The sequence below is a fragment of the Halichoerus grypus genome, chromosome 1 (genome assembly GCF_964656455.1).
Source record: "Halichoerus grypus chromosome 1, mHalGry1.hap1.1, whole genome shotgun sequence".
NCBI lineage: Eukaryota > Metazoa > Chordata > Mammalia > Carnivora > Phocidae > Halichoerus > Halichoerus grypus.
This window is the reverse complement of record NC_135712.1, coordinates 143,554,789-143,572,311: the sequence shown is the minus strand read 5'-3', so window position 1 is coordinate 143,572,311 and position 17,523 is coordinate 143,554,789. Positions and strand designations below refer to the sequence as shown.

The window sequence follows — 17,523 nt, the reverse complement described above, 5'->3', positions numbered from 1 at the left end:
GGACTTCCAATACTATGTTGAATAAAAATGGCAAGAGCGGGCATCCTTGTCTTGTTCCTGATCTTAAAGAAAAAGATTTACCTGTCCGTGGTTGACTGTGATGTTAGCTGTGGGATTGTCATAGATGGACTTTGTTATGTTGAGGTACATTCTCTCTATACCCACTTTGTTGAGAGTTTTTACCATAAGTAGATTTTGAATTTTGTCAAATGCTTTTTCTGAATCTAGTGTTTAACTTCTTCACAAATAAGAACAATCATCATTCATTATGTGGCACTCACTATGTACCAGACATGCTGAGTGACTTACATACAATATATAATTTAGTTTTCCCCTAAGTGCTACCTGTTAATTGTTATGGATCTCAAAATTGCAAGTAAGGGGGGTGCCCGGGTGGCTCAGTTGATTGCGTGTCCAACTCTTGATCTTGATCAAGGTCTTGATCTCAGGGTTCTGAGTTCAGAGCCTGTGTTGGGCTCCAAGCTGGGCGTGGAGCCTACTTAAAAAAAAAAAAAAAGAATCAAAATTGCAAGTAAGGATACTGATGATTAGAGAGGCTAACCATCTAAGAAACTCATTCCAGTCACTTCTTAAATCAATTAGCTTAGGTGATGGAATGAGGTAGAGTGCTCAGTTGGGGCCTTTTCTTTTCTTGCTACCAAATGTGATTTCATGACATGAAACTTTACAACAAAGAATTTTTAAAAACTTAAGGAAAAAAAAAAACCCTTAGGAATCATGTTTTAATTTGTCTGCATGGCCCTTAAAAGTCCTATCCAGGAATCAAAGGTCTGATGTTGTCAGTTATGGTGTAGCTCTTGCAGTAATTCTGGAACAAATCTGGGGGGAAAAAGCAATAAGAATCCTCTCATTTCCTGTAAGAATATTTTTGTGTTTATTCAGATTTAAAAAACTTAGTATTTTGTGACTGTTTTCAAGATTTGTATATGGTTTTCATGAAAGCTGTGAAACATATTCTCTACTTTTTGCTGACACCAAAAAAAAAAAATTAAAAAGATTTAAACATCTTTAAAATGATGTTAAATAGCCTCTTTATGATACTGAGAGCATGGAACGTCCCTTAGTAGTATTCAGGTGGAAGAAAAAGTGGTAAACAAGAATTTGAAAAACAACTTATTTTGATTATATGTGATTTTTGTTTTTGTTTTTTTTAAGATTTTATTTATTTATTTGATAGAGAGAGAGAGAGAGATAGCAAGAGAGGGAACACAAGCAGGGGGAGCGAGGGAGAGGGAGAAGCAGGTTCCCCGCTGAGCAGGGAGCCCGATGCGGGGTTCGATCCCAGGACTCCGGGACCATGACCTGAGCCGGAGGCAGACGCTTAACGACTGAGCCACCCAGACACCCCTAATTATATGTGATTTAAAACACTACAGATTTTCCTCTGGGTTTGCAAGATGAAGTGTTTATTAAGTTTCAATCGTGGGGAAGCTGCAGCCCAGATCAATGAAATAAATTGTATGACTTCTTGACATTGTTATTTTTTTCTTAAATTGTTATTGTTAAGGCCATTATCAGAATAAGTGGTATCAAGATACTTAGGCCATTTGTATCCCATTTGAAATCAGGTCACTTGGGATATTGAATTCCAGGCAGTGTCATCTTGAGGGTAAGTAAGGAAAGTACCTCAGCTAAGTGGGGAGACTAGGAGATGAGGATGGAGGTGGAAATGAGAACATGTTTGGAGCTCAAACTCTGGTGAAGCAGACTATTTCAGAATACACTTTTATCCTCAGTAACAGTATTTGGTTTTCCTGACTTTTTTTTCCTCAAGCTGCTTGAATGAAAGACCACGCTGTTCATTTTCATTCTTTTTTTTGTATGAGATAATCAGATATTTAAGTTCCGTTAATTTAACATTTATCGTTGAGTGTTCATGGATTCAGAGAACACTTCTTTCTTTTTCTTTTAAAGATTTTCTTTTAAAGAGATCTTTAAAAGATTTCTTTTTAAAGATTTTATTTATTTATTTGACAGAGAGAGCACAGGCAAGCAGAGGGAGAGAGAGAAGCAGGCTCTCCTTTGAGCGGAGAGCCCGACGTGGGACTCTATCCCAGGACCCTGAGACCACGACCTGAGCAGAACTCAGGAGTTGGCCGCTTAACTGGCCGAGCCACCCAGGCGCCCCTTAGAGAACATTTCTTGAGTACCTTCTGTGTGCAAGAGGCCATGCTAAGAGTTTTTGAAAATAAAAAGATGGGTTAGACAATAATCAACCTTTAAGAAACTTCTAGTGTAGTTGGAAAGATAAAAAATGAGCGCAAAACACCCTCGGGAAATAGAGCTAGAAAAATAGTTTGGGTCTCGATACCTAGTTAGAAGTGTAGGTTTCTGTAGCAGTCAGCATCTCTTGATGAATAGAGAAGGGACTTCATTAATTCATAGGGAAGGGATTTCATCAGATCGAGGTGACACTGTTCTCCTTAAAGAGAGGGATGTGGTGGTGGGGTCAGGTGGGATCAGGTGCATCCTGTAATGGGGAGAGAGGAAAGGCAGAGACCAGCTAGGAGGCTCCTGACCATTATCCCAAGGACTGAATTGGATTATGGTCACAGATTGGAGAGGAGATGGTAAATGAGACATGTTTTGGAAAGAGGACTGTCAGAACTTACTAACTAGTTGAGAGTTGAGGAAGGGGAGTACTTCAGGTGTTTACTAAGGTTTAAAAATTTTTAAATTTGAGTTCGCTTTTTACAGGTATTACATTCACGTGGGTCATTACATTCACATCCAAAGCGTATGGAACTGTTTCCCTCTTCCATCTGTCCTATAGTCTTACTCCCCAAAGATTGTCACCAGTGTTACCGATTTCCTGTGCATGCTTCCAGTGATAGTTAATGCTTAGATAAGCAGATATGTGAGTATGGGTACTCTTGTCCCATATTTTATTCTACCCGATAGCATTTTTTTTTTTTTAATTTCACAGTATTTTTTAGGATCATTCCAAAGTGGTAGATTAAAAGCCCCCTCATCTTTTTTTGTGGCTATGTACATTGTATGGATATTCTCTAATTTGTTCATCATTCCCTATTGATGTTTATATAGATTAGTTCCAGTCTTTTGGTATTACAAAGAACATACGCTGCAATACCTGTGCATACTTCATTTCTCACATGTGTAACTATTTCTGTGGAGTAAATGTTGAGACTGGAAATACTGAGTCAGAGGTTATGTGCATTTTTTATTCTGATATACATTACCTAATTGCTCCTCATAAAGATTGCAAACTTCCATCAGCAGAATATGAGAGTGTATGTCCAGTGGGTATGTTGTCAAGCTTTCGGATTCTTGACATTCTGAGATTAGGAAATTATTTCTCAGTTCAGTTGTAATCTGCATTTATCTTATTGTGAATGAAGGTGAAGCTTTTTTCATATATAGAAGAACCATTTCTATTTCTTTACCTGTGAGCTATCTTCATATTACGTGACCCTTTTTCTGTTAGAGTATTGGTCTTTTCTCAGTTGGAGCTTTAAATATTAGGAAAATTAGTTCTGTGTATATGATAGGAGTTGCAGATTTTTTCACGTTTTGTGTTTTTTTTTTCATGCAGAAATTTTAATTTCTTTTATAATAGCATTTGTCAGACTCTTTATGCCATAGTTAGGAGGACCCTCTCCACTTCAGGCTTATTAGAAGGGCCTGTGAGAGGGGCGCCTGGGTGGCTGTCATTAAGCATCTGCTGTCGGCTCAGGTCATGATCCCAGGGTCCTGGGCTCTAGCCCCGCATCGGGTTCCCCGCTCAGTGGGAAGCCTGCTTCTCCCTCTCCCACTCCCCCTGCTTGTGTTCCCTGTCTTGCTGTGTCCCTCTCTGTCAGAGAAATAAATAAAATCTTAAAAAAAAAAAGGACCTGTGAGATATCTGTTACTTTTATTTTTTCATGTTTAAATTTTTCATTGACTTAGAATTTATTCTGGTGTTATTCTGATGTCTAACCTGATTTATATGAAGTAAGAGATAGGGGTCCAGCTTTCTTTTCTTTTTCTTTTTTCTAAAAAAGATTTTATTTATTTATTTGAGAGAGAAATCGAGAGAGAGTGAGTGTGCGAGCATGAGCCAGGGGGAGGGGCAGAGGGAGAGGGAGAAGCAGAATCCTCACTGAGCAAGGAGCCCAATGCGGGACTTGATCCCAGGACCCTGAGATCAAGTCATCTGAGCTGAGTCAGATGCTTAACCGACTGAGCCACCCAGGTGCCCCAGCCTTATTTTATTTTTCAGATGGTTCCCTGGTTGTCCCTCCATCATTATCACTTACGGAATGAACCATGTTTTCCTCATTAATTTGAGATGCCACTTCTATGATATCCTAAATTCTTACATGCATTTGGATTTATTTATGGACTTTATGTTCTTCACTGATCTGACCCACTGGCCATGTACCAATTAGTTATACACTGTTTCAGTTGTGGTAACTTTATAATATATTTGTTTGAATATTTGATGGACCTGTTATCTCTTCATACCTCTATTTTCTGATTTTTATTTCTTTTCTGTTGGTTTTCTTATATGAATTTTAGAAGGTGCTCATTTAGTGCCAAAACCCCCCAAAAGATTTTGAAGTACTTTTATAGAAATTCTATTGGGTTTATAGATTAACGTAGGGAGAATTAACATCTTGCTGAAGTGAAATTTATCCCTAAGACATAGTATGTCTTGCTTTTTTGAAGTCTTTTTTAGTGATGCCTTCGAGTGTTTTAAAATTTTCTTCATATAAGTCTTGCATATTTCTTGTTAAGTTTATTGCTGGATTTTTAACTTTTATTTTGTAGCCATCATGAAGTCTTTTCTTCTCTCTATATTTTATAATTGATTATTTTTGTCTGTTTCAAGCTACTTGGTTTCTATGTTAACTTTGTATTAGTAAACTTTATCTTATCACATTGACAGGAATCTCCAGATCTATGTTAAAAAATATTGGTGATAGATTACATCCTTATTTTGTACTGACTAGAATTTCTCTGTTAAGTGTGATTCCTGCTTTTATGTTGACATATATTTTCTGATGTTAGAAAAGTGTCTGTCTCTGTCTTTATCTTTTTTTTTTCCTTCCAAGAATGGATTATTAGATGCCTTTTCAGTGTCTGTGGCGATGAGGTATGACCTGTCATCTAAAAGATTTCTTTTGAGTCCTAGCTGGATGTAAACAGGTAAAGGAGATAGTTCAGGGTTAGGTGTTTCTGTGATGCTGTTGTAAAAATTCATCTCTTTTATCAAATGCTACCAATATTTAATAAACACAGACTTGATAATAGATTAACATCAGATAGTGATTTTTATATTTCTGTCATCTGTCAGCACCTTTTGGTAGGTTCAAGTTAAACTCCTGGTCCAGAGGAAGTTAAATGGGTGTAAATGTGCATTCTGGGCATTCTGTGTTTGGGAGGTGGAGAGAGAGGGCTCACACAATAATAATTATTGTCTAGGAGCATGCAGACAGACTTTTTAAAAGTCACCTTGATATATTAGTCATTCCTGAAACTCTCAATTAGTGGGTTTTTTTCCAGGCAGGTTAAGATAGATGCCAAATGGACAGGATGCTTTGGTTATGTGTTGCCTGTTTTAAAAAATCAATACCTTTGAATTAAAGTTTTGTAAGTACCTAAGTGTTCATTTTCTGTAGAGTTTTAAATAACATCTGCAAGTCTCATTTACTTTCTTTTTTTAAAAGATTTTATTTATTTATTTGACAGAGAGAGACTGTGAGAGAGGGAACATAAGCAGGGGGAATGGGAGAGGGAGAAGCAGGCTCCCCGCAGAGCGGGGAGCCCGATGTGGGGCTCGAACCCAGGACTCTGGGATCATGACCTGAGCTGAAGGCAGATGCTTAACGACTGAGCCACCCAGGTGCCCCCTCATTTACTTTCTTAAAGGTATTTGTGCTTTAGGATTAGAAGGTGATTGTTGTAAATGTAACTAACCTGATTTCAAGCCATGGGAGTTTAATGACCTTACTTTACTGATTGTGGCTCATGTTTAATTTTTTCTCCCTTTTTGTTCCTCATTTTATCCATGCAAACTCTCATTTTGGGGCTTTTTTTCCTTCCTTTTTTTTTTTTTTTTTTTTTTACTTCTTATTCCATACCCCTGTGGTCTTTTTCCTGTTCTTAACTACAAGGGTTAAGGGCAAGAGGACATCCAAGGCATGAATGTACAGAGATGTGGGAATTCACAGGCTACAAAGCTCTTTGCCTGATATTAGCGCAACAGTTCTTTAATTGTACATTCACTCAGCCCTTTTACCCAGGGTTTAGATAAGGGATTTCTTCTCTCTTTTTTTTTTTAAAGTTATCATTTTTTTAAAAAAAAAGATTTATTTGTTTGAGAGAGAGAGAGAGCACAAGTAGGAGGGGCAGAGGGAGAGGGAGAGAGAATCTCAAGCAGACTCCTCGCTGAGCACAGAGCCCGACGTGGGGCTGAGATCATGACCTGAGCCGAAACCAAGAGTCGACTGTGCCACATAAGCACCCCAAGGCATTTCTGATTACTTACTTCATACCAGATTTCCAGAAGAGCTACATGAGAAGAGGCTGGAGATAAAGGCCAGAGGCATGCACCCCAATTGCAACAGGAATGATGGTTGCAGCTTAGTGGGTGATCCAGACATTATAACAGAAGAAAACAGGCCATTCATGGCCATTTAGTGAAGGGGCAAGCCTTCCATCCCTTTTCAGTCGGCTGTGAGGGTTATATTAGTAGAGTACAGTATTAGAAGTAGTTAAGATACCCTGGGGATCCAGGAAAAGCAGATTTGATATAGTTTATTCTGTTTATGAAGGCAGGGAGGTATGTGGCATGTTTTGCACTCAGCTCTCAGGACAATTTACCAAGCAAAGATTGAGGAGTGCCGATATCTGTTAATAGGGAAGCTTAAAAAATTTGTTCTATTGGAAGCAGTTAAATAGTTGGTGGCCATGTTTTTCTTTAGAAATTAATTTTATAAGATTATGTGGTTGAAAATATCCTCTACGTATTCTAGGGTTTCTGTTGCATGTAATCGCGGCGTTTGGTTCAGGTGGTAGTTGAAAAAGTTTCAGATTCAGCTTCTGTAACAAATACAATTTTAATTTGTACTTTAGATCGCAAATGTCAGTGACTTGACGTGGCCCAGAGTTTGTAGGCTTTATTTCACCTTTGATTCCGTGTATGGTTGAAGACGTTCTCCTGGCATTGCTACCTCTCTTGCTGCATGTGCTCTGTATCAGCCATGCGTCGGATTATTGACCTCTGCATGAGCACCCTGTGTAACATTGTGTATCCACACTGCTTTTCAGACCAATTCATGAATCTCTACAGTAAGTCTGTGCCATCTTTACTTGTCTTATATTATACGAAATCCCCGAATGTGTTGGCTTTCTGAATATGTCTATGGCATATGTGCAGGAAATTTTCATGACATTCTATTTCTGCAATCCAGAATGTGTAGTAACTTCAGGAGGAAGGGAGCTGAAGTTTTGTTTTATTCCAGGATTTGTCAACCTTAGCATTATTGGCGTTTTAGGCTGGATAATTCTTTGTTGCGGAGTGTTGTCCTGCATGTTGCAGAATGCTTAGCGACGTTCCTGACCTCTACTCATTAGATGCCAGTTGTATGTCCCCTAGTTGTGACAACCAAAAATATTCCTAGGCAGGGCACCTGGGTGGCTCAGTTGGCTGAGCATCTGCCTTCGGCTCGGGTCACAATCCCAGGGTCCTGGGATCGAGCCCCGCATCAGGCTCCCTGCTCTGTGGGAAGCCTGCTTCTTCCTCTGCCGCTCCCCCTGCTTGTGCTTGCTCACTCTCTGTCTCAAATAAATGAATAAAATCTTTAAAAAAAATGTTCCTAGGCATTGCAAATATCCCCTGGGAGGCAAAATTATCCCTGATTGAGAACCAGTGGTTTATGCTATGCAAAGAATGGTTTTGAAGGTAAATACATAGTTTACGTTTTTATGAGAAAATGAATAAACGTGTATTGAGCACTAACCATAAGACAGTTCCAGCACAAAGCCAGCTGTACAGAGGAAGGGTTCCCGTTCTCAAAGAAAACATACACGTGAACGAGTAAATATAACATTATGTGATACAGGCTATAACAGATACAGAGACTGAGGGAGTGGTTACCTCTGCCAGAAAGAGGTCAGAAAGGCACAAGAAAAAGGGAGGGGTGATATTTGACCTGGGCCTTGAAGGATGAATAGGAGTTCACCAGACTGAGTTTGCAATGGATTTCACAACAGAGAAATAAATTATGAATGAAGGCTAAATGACTCTACGTTATGGTCTGCATTGGGCTATGCTTTTTGTCCCAGTATAGTTATTAATAGCACTGTTTTTACTCTCAAAAATGCCCTATTGTGGGTGGCTCAGTCACTTAAGTGTCTGCATTCGGCTCAAGTCATGATCCCAGAGTCCTAGGATCAAGCCCTACATTGGGCTCTCTGCTCAGTGGGGAGCCTGCTTCTCCCTGCTGATCCCCTTGCTTGTGGTCTCTCTCTCTGTCAAATGAATAAATACAATCTTTTTTAAAAATGCCCCAGTTTGAACAATAAATTACATGGTCAATCTGGTAAGCATGAGGGCAAATGGTGTATTAGAGGTATAGTGAGTCCTCTTAGTTGTCAGAGTGTAGTTTGGGGGTAGGAAGAGATGTGGCAGAGATGAGGTTGGAACTGGCTGTGGGAAGTCTCAGAGGGTCTTGTATGCCCTATTATGAAGACTGGACTTGTTCTGGACATTCTAGGAACCATTTCAAAGCTTCCAGGTAAGGGAGTGTGTTGAGAGGACAGCCACAGGGAAGATAAGCTTTCTGGATCCTTGAGAAGTTTCCGTTTGATCCATATGGTGTGTGCTTCTCCCAAACACTTCCACTTAGAGAAAATAGAAAAAGCTATCCTTGGCCAAGTTTTGTTTGATTACATCCAGTTACTGTTCCCAACTGTGTGACTTTCAACTCAGTTTCTTTAAGAAATGTATAAAGGAGATTTTTAGGGGATTCGTGTTGATTTTCTTCTTGATTTATGAATGAAGGGAGTTTAGCTCTGTTCCTGAAATTTGAATGGATGGTGACTGTTTTAGTTGAAGATAGAGACAGGATGGGGTTATCTAACTCGGTAGTCGGTCAAGTACAGCCTATGGGTGAAATCTAGCTTGCTGCTTGTTTTTGTAAATAAAGTTTTATTGGAACACAGCTGTGGTCATCTGTTTACTGCCACTGAGGGCTGTTTTCACACTACAAAGGCAGAGTTGGGTAGTTGCCGCAGATGCAGCATGGCCTCCAAGAGGCTAAAATGGAATCTGGCCTTTCAGGGACAAAGTTTGATCCAGCTGAATTTGGTAACTTTTTTCATAAAATCAGTGAATCTCTCATATTTTCCTCATCTTCACTCTGGTTCAGATAGTTCTGTGAACGAACTAAGTTATACTGTGTTCGGTACATGTATTTGTTCCGGGGCGGGGTGAGGGAGGGGGCTCGTGTTTTCAGTCTTACAGGAGTAATTGTCTTACTCAGGATTTTACCTAAGAGAGGCATAAAGCTCTAGAACTTGGATTTTCTGTCTTTCAGGAAGTTTAGAATCGACTCCCTGGATGTGTTACCAAACTCCCACAGAGACGCTGCCAAGGCCACATGGCGCGTTCGCTCCCTCCCAGGGCCTGTGGCGTGTCTGGCGCCTTTCCTTTCTCAACTCCAGAGTCAGAGCCAGAAAGGACAAATACATTTCACAATTTCCAGGTTTTTCCTTTTTAAGGTGTTGTTTTACATGAATGTGTGTGTTTGAGAATATTTTTAGCTTTTAAAAATACAGGAAGAAAAAGAGGTGGTTGGTTGGTTGGCCTTAGAGCCTCTCCTCCTCCTAATTCTGTGGTCTGTCCTTGTTTTAATGGCATGTTTATTTGTCTGCTGCCGTTGGGAGTGACACTTGCCCTCTGATTAGTGTCAGGCTGTGTACTGGTGTTGAGTGGAAACTGGACCTTTGGAGAATCAGCCAGCAACAGCAAGATGTTCACCAGGGACCGTGTGAATGAATGAACCCGAACTGGTGACCTCACCCCCTTGCCTCCACCAGTCTGGACAGCTACAGCTCTTTTGTGGGATTTGGCCGCTTGCTGTCAGGGATTCCTCAGTAAAAAGAGTGTGGCTACCCTAGGAAACCAGTTCAGATAAGTGAAGAATGCTGTTTAGTCATTTATGGTCCTGGACCTTGCCCCTTGTTCTTGCTTTGTGAAGTGCTTGTGTGAGGGTTTCCTTGCGTTTTTAGTTGCTCCTTAAAAGCCCCAAGTGGTTTTTACATCCTGTGAAACCCTCACATTAACTGCTTGAGATTTTAGTCTGGAAATCCCTGGGATCCCTTAAAATAGCTTTTCTTTTGTGCTCTAGAAATTTCTTGTCGCTGATTGCTAGCAGCTACCTCTTAGAGTTAATGAGGTTTTGTCCGGATCTGTGTGCAGGGCTGAGAGGAACATTCCACCCCAGCGGGACAGAGCCACACGCGAAGCCAGCGGGGCGACCAGATCACCGTCACCCTCTCCGAAAACGAACCCCCCGAGTCCTGGGTGTGCCTTTCTCCTCTTTCCTCCCACTTTTTAAAAAAACTAATCAATTTCATTTATTTATTTTTAGAACAGTTTCAGATTTACAGGAAAATGAAGCAGATAGTACAGACAGTTCCTGCATGCCCCCCCTCCACCCCCAGAGTTTCTCTATTATTAACATCTTATGTTAATGTGGTACATTTGTTACAGTTAATGAACCAATACTGACACCTTATTATTAACTAAAGTATATAGTTTATTCAGGTTGCTTTAGTTTTTTTTTTTTTTTTGCCTTATGTTCTTTTTCCGTTCCAGAATCCCATCCTGCATGTACCACATTACATTTATTTATTTATTTTTCTATTTATTTATTTTTTTCTTATTTATTTATTTATTTATTTATTTATTTTGATGTAGTGTTCCATGATTCATTGTTTGCGTATAGCACCCAGTGCTCCATTCAATACATGCCCTCTTTAATACCCATCACCAGGCTAAGCCATCCCCCACCCCCCTTCCCTCTAGAACCCTCAGTTTGTTTCTCAGAGTCCATAGTCTCTCATGGTTAGTCCTGCCTCCTTAGGCTCCTGTTGACTGTGACCATGTCTCTCTCCGACTTTCCTTGACCTTGCTGACTTGGTCATTTCTGAGGACTGCTGGGCAGTATACTGTAGGAGGCCCCTTACTGGAATTTGCTTGATGTTTTTTTCATGATGAGATGGGGTTCTGGGTTTGAGAGGAAGACCACAGAGGTCAAGTGCCATTTTCATTCCATCATGTCAGGGGTACGATTATCTACAGGATTTAAACCTGTTGCTGTTTAACTAACAACCTGGCTGGAGTCATGTCGGTCAGGTTTCTCCACTGAAAAACTGTGCTTTCCCTGCCCTTCCCATACTGTGCTCTTTGAAGGGAAGTCACTATATGCAGCTCACACTTAAGGAGTGGGGAGTGTGGCTCTACTTCCTTGAGAGAGGAGTATTTACATTATTTATTGGGATTTCTTCTGCATGGGAGCTTTGTCTCTTTTCCTCCATTCATTCATTTATTCATGTCAGTATGGAATCACCAGTATCTGCTTTTTACTTTGGGTTATGGTCCAAAACTACTTTCTTTTGTTGCTAAACGTGTGCCAGGTTTGGCCATTGGAAACTCTTTCAGTGGGCTTCTGTGTCACGTTCACATGCCCCCACCATTGTGGCCTTTTTTGGTTTGTTTTTGAGCATTTCCTTACTTTCTGGCACTGTCAGACCCTCCAGGCTCACCTTGTGTATTTCCTGCCCCAGTCCTAGAATCAGCCCATTTCTCACAGGAGCCTTTTATTGGAGAACGGTACTATCGACCAAGATCTGGGTGCTGGGTGTGCTGATTCCTGTAGGGATGTCCTCTCAGCTGACAAAGGAAAAAATGTATGTATGTTAACCTACATATATACATATGGATGTATGTATTTTTCCATGTGTAACCATCTGTATCTATGCATGAGTATGTTGAGCATACTGATGTCCCCAACATACTGATGTCCCCATTACCTCATGGATCATTCTAGACTCCTCTTGTTTATTTGGAAACTCCCTCTTCAACAGCGAGAAACTTGGTTTATATCCTCTGATGTCCATTTACTTAGTTGTTCAATTCCAGTGTATATACATGGCAGTATCAGCATGTTAACCTATACCCCCATGGGAAACAACTTTGTCAGCGAGAGCACAGTGCTTAGGTGTTATTTCTTGCGCCTTTAGTCTTACACTCATTTCCAAAGTTACTTGGGCCAGTACCTTTCCCCCACTCCCTTTAGCGAGGTTGTTTCATACATTTGTAATAGTTAGAATTGTCTTGCCAGGCAGGATTCTTTCCTGGGATCCCATGACCTTCTACATGATGTCCTTTCTTAATTCGCAGACTGTCAAGGTTCACCGTTTGGGTGGTACAGCTGTATGGGGTTTTGACAAATGCATGTCAATATCCAGCATTATAGTATCACACAGAATAGTTTTACTACCCTAAAATGCCCCATATGCATCTCTGTATCTCTCCCCTTTTCCTCCTAAACTGTTGGGAGCCACTACTCTGTGTACCTTCTCTCTAGTTTTATGTTTTCCACTTCTCATTTTTTAAATTCTTTATATTTGAATCTCTTAGGTGAGTACCTACTGAGGATGACCAGCTATTCAGAGCATATGGTGATTATGCTTCCGCTCTGGGAGGTATAGGAAGTTGGATTTCCCTTTGGAATCAAGTAGAGGATAATTATGATAGCTAAGATGTATTACCTTGATGGGCCCTCCATATGTTGCAATCTGTGCTCTTGATGCCATTATCCTCCAATAAAAAGTGCATTTGCTCAGGCTTCCTGCACTGCCTGGTCATGTGGTGGCTAGACCTGCCTTGTGTGTGTTGTACAACCTTGTTTTCCTAAGCCCAGGATAGTGATCCCCATTTACTCAGCAAGCACTTTTGGAGACACAGTCTGGAAGCCATTCTTATTTGTGAACTGCCTCCCATGGGCCTTTGATAATGATATTCCCTTCTAGTCAGATGCCTACCTTGATTATCTGTGTCTCCAATTCAAAATTTCCAAGAGAAGGGAATATGTTCTCCCTTGAACCTACCTGGGGGTAGAACAGAGTCCATGAAAGAGGTTATCTTGTCAGGTGGGCAGGTCAGGGCATTCTGCATAGAAGGTGTAGGATGAGCAAAGGCCCAGAGTTAGGGCATGGAATCATCTTTAGGAGTTGCAGGACGTTTGACCTAGGGAGGGATCGGGCTGGGGTTGGTAGGCGGGCAGGATCAGGTTATAAGAGGCTCCCTGTGGAGTTTAACTTCATTCCATAGATCAGAAGCCACAGATAGGCCTTGGATAGGCCATTTGTGGCCCACCTATGTGTTTTGTTTTGCTTGTGTAAATGTTTTCAGTCATTAGTTGTCATGATTTAAAAATCAAATGCTTTCACTTAAAAATCTGGTTGTATATATGTAAACATCACGGTTCAGAATTTTCTGGAAGAATTAGATCATCTAGCATTCGTGGGTCTGTCTTCCACATGGCATTATGAACGAGGTTGGGAGTGCCCCTGTGACCCTGGTTTTGCCTGGTCTGCTGTACCCACTGACTTTGCCAACCCTCATCCATACAGGTTTGGCCACCTAGTAGGAGGCAGTGGGACAGGGACTTGCTTACTTCCGGTTCCTTCCTGTTGGGCAGGGCTCCAGCGGTGATACCACCTGACCATCTTGTTAATGCTTTTCGTTTCTGAGAGGATTTTCCATTCCAAATGCTTAGATAAAAAACAGCTCTAGCCTCTGTCTTCTAGGAGGGCTTATTTAATTTTTCAGGGGACTTGTATTGCTGTCTTATACTTTGTTATTATGACTATGTTTTTGACACTGGCTTTTTATTTATTTTTATTTATTTATTTATTTTAAATTCAAGTGTAATTAGCACATGGTGTTATATTAGTTTCAGGTGTACAATAGAGTGATTCAGCAATTTTATACATTACTCAGTGCTCATCATGATAAGTGTATTCTTACTCCCCTTCACCTGTTTCACCCATCCTCCCACCCGCCTCTCCTCTGGCAACCAGCAGTTAGTTTATTATTAGTATTTTCAAAAAACCCCAAAAGAAGGTTTAAAATAATAACATGACAGCTAAGTGAATTGTCAGTGTGTTTTTACTCACCAAGGATGACTTTTTTTTTTTTTTTTTAATTTTATTTATTTATTTGACAGAGAGAGACACAGCGAGAGCAGGAACACAAGCAGGGGGAGTGGGAGAGGGAGAAGCAGGCTTCCCACCGAGCAGGGAGCCCGATGCGGGGCTCGATCCCAGGACCCTGGGATCATGACCTGAGCCGAAGGCAGATGCTTAACGACTGAGCCACTCAGGCGCCCCTCCAAGGACGACTTTTATGCTTGGAAGGGAATATTTATGGTTAGTTGTTCTTGTTCAGTTATTACTCAGTTTATTAAAATTGTAAATTTTAACACGTAGTATTTCTTAAACCTTAATCTCAACTTGTGGATATTATTTTATTCATAAACTGTCAATTTTTATGGTAGAAGTGGTTTTACTTATTTATCAACTAACACTTAACTTCTAAATTTAACAAATTAACGTTCTTAAGGCTTTTATTAGCATCTTACAAATTTAATCAGACTCCTTTTACATTTGAAACTATAATCACAAATTTAAAGAATCTGTTTCTTTCAAATACCTTCACTAAGGCTGATAAGAAAACCAAGGAGCAAAGTCATCCGCAGTGTTTCAGTAACTCTTGAGAATTAATAAATCACATATATCCATTTAGCAGAACAGATTTTCTTAAATGTTTCAAACACCTGAAAAGTGTTCATGAACTAACTCAGAACTTAACCTCTTCCCAAAACTGGTGCAAACATTGAGGATATGGGCTTTAAATTTATTTCCTTATGATCTTTAGGCTTATTTTTATATCTTCTACAGAACGCCACAATCCTACTCAATACCAAGAAGAAGAGAGCCTGCCTTAGCTCAGTCAAGGTTATGTGCTTTGACGTACGGATTGATTGCTGTCAGCATACTAGGTCTGTTTGTCCTGTGAAGGTGCTTCAAATCTGCGGAGCTGGCTGGCTGGTTTACAAGGCTTCCTAATGGGTGGGAGGTTTAGGTTTTTATCCTTTGGCTGGTAGTTAACCAGTTACAGCAGGTTAGGAGAGGCTCTGGGTTGTCATTCCTTTCCCGGGCCCTTGCCCCCTCCCACCTGACATGGCTGCCGAAGACCTCTCCTGTGACTTCATGACCCTGGGGGATACTGAGCCCCAGCTGCAGTGACTCCAGCTTTGTCTTCTCTTACTCTCCAGTGTCCTGTTGCCCTCCTTCCCGGAGTCACATTATTGATGTGCACAAGCGAAGTAACGTGATGCAAGGAGACAGAGCCTCACATTATTTAGAATTAATGCTTTTGGAGAGGCTTGAAATAGATTTCTCAAAATCTAAATACTAGAGCAAAAGAGATGTATATAATCACGTATATTTAGTCTCCACTGAAAAACCGTGGAGTTGAGGCTTACAATAAAAACATTTGTTAAACAGAAGAGTGAAAATAAAATGCAAAAGGAGAGATAAGCCACCATTTTCAGGAAAGGGCAAGGTAGACGAATCAACACTATTGAGTTCTTTGGCAAGAAGACAAAAACCCACTGATTTTGGTTTTGTTCTTTGGAAAGAGGGAGATTAACAGGTGCCTGAGAAGTAATTAATCACGGATTTATAGAGCTTTTATGTTAGGGGAGAAAGGTGATTGTGAAAATGTCCACTTCAATCTGTAAGAGTATTGAGTGGAGCAAACATTTACATCTTTATTGCACTGATTAGCATACTGCAGCGCTGTGGACTGTGGAAAATGTTCATTTTTTGGGGTGGTGGTAAAAGGCTGAGTCAATTTACGGGGAGGTTTGGTGCACAAAGAAGGTGTAAGGTATCTGGCGTGTGCTCTGCTCATGAGAACAAAGGCATCCTAATGCTTCCAACAGGTCTCTTGTTAAACTGGATCCCCCTGTATTTAGAGGCAGGGGGTGACACCCTCCCTACACCAGCCAAATCTACCCACCCAGGAAGACAAAGTGTTAAGGAACATTTTATTCTTACTTTAGAATTGAGGAAATGTATGAGCAGGAAGATGTGTAACATATGCACCTTGGCTTTTGTGTGTTGAATAATTTTAAAATGTTCTAGAATTGTAGGCCCTCTGAGTTGAACTGTGTGTTTTAGCCTTTTTGATAGACTTTGAACAATGTCGATGACAGGAAATAAAAACTTACTCTGCATTAGTTACCGGCTTACTGGAGACATTGCTGGATTCATGCCGAGGAGATACTTTTTTCCAGCTTTATTGAGATATAATTGACATATAACATTGTGTAGATTTAAAATGTACTGTGTGATGATTTGTACTATGTGACAGTTTGTATATATTGCAAAATGGTTACTATACTAAGGTTACCTAATGCGTCTATCACTCATGTAATTGGTTTTTATTTGTTTTGTGGTGAGAACAGTTAAGATCTACTCACTTAGAAACTTTCAAGTATGTAATGCTGTACTGTTAACTATAGGCACCATGCTGTATATTAGATCTCCAGAACTTTCTCATCTTATATCTCAAAGTTTGTACTCTTTGACCAGTATCCCTGCATTTCTCCTACCCCCTAGCCCTGGTAACCACCAGTCTACTCTTTCTGTGAGTTTGGTTTGTTTAATAACTTTTTTAAAAGATTTTTAAAATTTATTTGATGGAGAGAGAGAGAGAGAGAGCACAAGCAGGGGGAGGGGCAGAGGGAAAGGGAGAAGCAAGCTTCCTGCTGAGCAGGGAGCCCGATGAGGGGCTCGATCCCAGGACCCTGGGATCATGACCTGAGCCGAAGGCAGACGCTTAACTGACTGAGCCACTCAGGTGCCCCAAGTTTGGTTTTTTTGGGGTCCACATATAAGTGAGATCATACAACATTGGTCTTTCTCTGACTTATTTCATAGAGCATAATACCCTCAAGGTCCATTCATGTGGAGGTGATGTTGCGTGGTTGGTCACCAGAGAATTTGAGGACAGGAATTGGGAGGGGAGGGAGTGGTTAGGGTAACTGCAGAGCAGGGCAAGTCTTATTCATGGCAATTTTTTTCCTGTTACTATTCAACAACTATTTATGCAAAAATGCTGTGTTCAGAGCACTGGGCTGGATGCAGCTGCGGATACGGAAGAAAACACAACAGACACCTCCCTGAACACAGGAGCTTATATTCTAGTGTAGTTCTGTCTCTTAGAACATTCTGCAGTGATGGAAATGATCCATAGGCATGCTGCCCAATACAGTAGCCAGTAGCCATATGTCACTATTGAGCACTTGAAATGTGGTTGGCATGACTGGAGAACTGATTTTAAATTTTATTTAATTTTAATCAATGTGAGTTAAGTAGCTGCATGTGGCTAGTGCCTCATTACATAGCATAGTTGTA

General features: G+C 40.5%; 1 protein-coding gene and 1 long non-coding RNA gene across 4 annotated transcripts in view; both read left to right on the top strand.

Annotated features, from left to right (window-relative positions):
- The window catches only part of OSBPL10 (oxysterol binding protein like 10), a 307,935-nt gene that overhangs the window by 56,050 nt on the left and 234,362 nt on the right, over positions 1–17,523 (top strand). The gene's annotated exons all lie outside the window — the stretch shown is intronic.
- On the top strand, positions 14,267–16,531 carry LOC144379974 (uncharacterized). Its single transcript, XR_013443591.1, has 2 exons — positions 14,267–14,466; positions 14,998–16,531. It is a non-coding gene; the product is annotated as an uncharacterized LOC144379974 (long non-coding RNA).